The 4,004-nt window shown below is 38.9% G+C and overlaps 1 long non-coding RNA gene across 1 annotated transcript in view; it reads right to left on the bottom strand.

Annotated features, from left to right (window-relative positions):
* The window catches only part of LOC144450313 (uncharacterized), a 5,829-nt gene extending 3,073 nt beyond the window's left edge, over window positions 1-2,756 (bottom strand). The window contains exons 1-4 of the long non-coding RNA XR_013482224.1: window positions 2,723-2,756; window positions 1,347-1,411; window positions 729-749; window positions 116-160 (exon numbers count right to left, since the gene is read on the bottom strand). This is a non-coding gene — a long non-coding RNA (uncharacterized LOC144450313). The remainder of the gene's footprint in view (window positions 1-115; window positions 161-728; window positions 750-1,346; window positions 1,412-2,722) is intronic.
* Window positions 2,757-4,004: the final 1,248 nt, after the last annotated feature.

The raw sequence follows: 4,004 nt of genomic DNA on the forward strand, positions 1-4,004 counted from the left end.
ATGTATGTATGTCTCTACCTGTTTGTCAGTACTAGTCTGCTATCTCTGCTGAAATTTCCTCATTTCTGATTGACTGTATTGCACATGATAAGAAGACAAGATGAGACTTTCTTACCTGTAGCAGTATCAGTAGCAGTATCAGTAGCACTCTTTGTGGCTGCTATATTGGACAACAAACAAGATATAGATCAGCATATATAGTAAATGATGCCAGTCAGTCTATTGGTTAGTAAATTAGTCAATCAGTCTAGTCCATTGGTCAGTCAGTTAGTCAGTCAGTCAGTCAGTCAGTCAGTCAGTCAGTCAGTCTAGTCCATCGGTCAGTCAGTTAGTATACAGTCAGTCAGTCAGCCAGTCAGTCAGTCAGTCAGTCAGTCTAGTCTATCGGTCAGTCAGTATACAGTCAGTCAGTCAGCCAGTCAGTCAGTCAGTCTAGTTCATCCATCAGTCAGTCACGCAGTCAATGAATCCGTCAGTCAGTCAGTCAGTCAGTCACTCACTCACTCACTCACTCACTCACTCACTCACTCACTCACACTCACTTACTCGCTCACTTACACTCACCCACCAACACAAACATACATCACTCATTCACTCACTCACTCACTCACTCACTCACTCACTCACTCCCTCACTCACTCACTCACTCAGTGAGTGAGTGAGTCATATAGTTACTTACTTACATATTTACTTAAAATTACTTGATAATTTCAGAATAATTGACTAACCTGCTGTAGTAGGTCCAGCCGCTGAAAAAAAAGTAATATGATTTTAAATATTAATTACATATATTTGGATATCATAACATAATTGACCTGTTGCCAATACAGAGATGTAGAGCGCCCCCTATCATTGTACATTGTAGTTTTGTAATTTAGGAGATGGACGTCATGTGACCGTATACTGGATTTGTTCTGGTATTGTGATGTTCAGTCTTTGTTTTGTAAATAACATAAAATTAAGCGGGTTAACCTGTCTTTCCATTGTTTAGTGATGAAAATGCCATTTCAAATAGACAAATACTAAAAATAAAATAAGTGATGTCGTCTCACGCAATGTATCTTGGCACCGAAAAATCGACTATATAGTAAATTTTAAATGAAGCTAACAGTTACAACCCGCGAAAAAGAGGGATCTAAATAAGAATCTGAAAACGAAGCTAACAAAGATGATTCATGATTCTCAATATGAATATGATTCTCAATATGAATATGAATATGAATATGAATGCGAATATGAATATGAATATGAATATGAATATGAATATGAATATGAATATGAATATGAATATGAATATGAATATGAATATATAAAATGATAGAAAGTAATTTAGTAGTAGTACTCACTGGTTGCTTCACAGGTACTGAAGTATGCCAAACATAGGCCAAGAAGAAGGAATAACACGGCGGTCCTTGGTGAGAAAAGAATTAATAAACATGCTTATAACAAACACGAGACATCTATGGGATAGGGTTGATTTCAACTAAATAAGTGGTTTACATACGGGGTCTAATCCAACTTTTATTTCTAACACTAGAACATGTAGAATGAACAAAATAAAGCTCTCTCTCTCTCTCTCTCTCTCTCTCTCTCTCTCTCTCTCTCTCGAATAAAAGGGCGCCAAATGAAGAATGTTTCAGTGTATACCAAGGACACTACACTACATTACATTACAAATTATAGTCGCCCTTTTCGTACCGTCTGCATTGTTCACTTCAGACACCCTTTCTTCTTTAGCAAGGTTACGTACCTGAAGAAATAAACCTAATACAATGCCTACAGACAGCCAGACATACAGACAGGGTGAATAGAACATTTGCATAACTTTGACCTAGAAGTTAATTAACGTGTGTCTGGCTTCTGCTTTTATCGTCAAAAGCGCATATCTTGGTGCAGACAAAGTCTATGATCTCACGTCTAGAACAGAAAGGCCAGCTTAATCCAGCGCGCGCCAGTAGTGTTGTATAATGTAGCGCGTGCAGTGGTAGCCACGTGCACGGTATCGACCATTTAATGAAATAATAGTGATTTCCCTCTTTTTTTTTATATTCTTGAACAATTGACTTCATTTTTCCAACAAAGTTTCTTTTTTACAGAATTTTCTCACAATCTGACACGTGGCACGTGGACGAGTGATGATGGATAAACGCGAGTAGTGTACACAGGTATAGTCTGGACGCCAACGTGGTTTAATGATACGATACCGTATAGGAACTAGATTAACAGAGGTAAAACACAGTAAAAGTGGAAGACTTGGTGACGTGATAAACTTTCGTGTTGTTTTACATTCAGGGTAGCATAATTTTAAATACCACGATACTTACGACTACTTACTCTAAGGCCAAATAAAACAAGTTGTTTGGTTCCGGTTACCTGACCCCACCTAGTTTTTCACGCCGACCCTAAACTTATTTTTACATATTCGAGAGAGAGAAAATAAGAAAATCGCGGAAATTGTGAAGTCTCGCAAGAAACAGTGGACGCGGAAACTGACATCAACCAATATAAAACTGTTCTTCCAATCTGTAATGGCTGTTGGATGAGAAGAAACCAATAAGACAGAGACCACGTGGAAAACAACGGAAAACATAATGTCGCCGTATTTTTGGTATCATCTACACACTTGGAAACATTTTGTGGGGTTTCTGGTGCCGAGCGAATCTCAACGTCGTGAAGGAATTACAAATTTTGTCTAAATATTGACTGTGGTAGAAATACTCACCTCATGTTGATCTGTACAGTTGTTTGGATTTCGTCAATCACGAACAGACAGTGAAGTTATCATCTTACACACACGTCTTATATTTCTAGACGCCGCAACATGCTTCAATCTGATTGGATTACGTTTCGTCATGAAGCGTTATGATTGGTTTGCATATTAATGAGACACTCTTATTTTAATTTCAACATTGGATACCGTTGCCAACACGACATTGTTACTGGCAAATACTCATTAACAAGATATTCCCTTCAAGATGATATTTTCACCAAACGTTTACAATAGAGGCGAGGTTAACGAACTCACGACGTCAAAAAAGTGGACGGATGTCGGGTTCTTGTTGCCAGGCGACGCGGATGTCTGTTTCTTGTTGAAATGTCAGGCGATGTGACATAATCGTCCTTAAATTCATATATGAAATATTCTGGCAAAATGCCAATGGAACGTTGATACAGGAAAACCTTGCAATGACATTAAAAAGTACTAAAGTCACCGAGATTTTAGATTAAGGCCCTTTTAAATTTGAAATAAAAAAAAAATTGTTAAAGATATAATCATTCGATTGCGACTCACAAATATGAAATACAAGCTCTTAGGGGCGGGGGCAACAATCGTACGTTGTATAATGTGTTATTGACGTTCCAGCCCAATCCGGGGGGGGGTGTCTATAATGGGGTTTAGATTTGGTCTTAAAAGAGACTTCTTCCATTTAATTACAATTTTAGACCAAATAATACCAAACAATTATATTGGCCCTCAAGTCGTTCTCAACCGTGTACTCCAAATCAATCGTAAACTCCCTTTCGTTGCAAGCAAGCATTTGCTCCGTGAACACATAATCATATTGGGTACGAGTATGATTCACCATGTACATCACAAGGAATGCGACATGTCTGTTTTCCTTCTCGCAATACCCGGTGAATTGACGCATGTGCAGTATGCACTGACTCATAGTTGCTAGCCTCATCTTATGTAACGAATTTCTTATCAATTTGCCTCATATATCTCGGCCTTTAAAGTGTGGAGTTTCTTATTGGTTTCTGCGAGACTGTGATAAAGAGAGAGAGAGAGAGAGAGAGAGAGAGAGAGAGAGAGAGAGAGAGAGAGAGAGAGAGAGAGAGAGAGAGAGAGAGAGAGAGAGAGGGAGAGAGAGAGAGAGAGAGAGAGAGAGAGAGAGAGAGAGAGAGAGAGAGAGAGAGAGAGAGAGTGAGTGAGAGAGAGGGAGAGAGAGAGAGAGAGAGAGAGAGAGAGGGAGGGAGAGAGAGAGAGAGAGAGAGAGAGAGAG

The sequence above is a fragment of the Glandiceps talaboti genome, chromosome 19 (genome assembly GCF_964340395.1).
Source record: "Glandiceps talaboti chromosome 19, keGlaTala1.1, whole genome shotgun sequence".
NCBI classification, from domain to species: domain Eukaryota; kingdom Metazoa; phylum Hemichordata; class Enteropneusta; family Spengelidae; genus Glandiceps; species Glandiceps talaboti.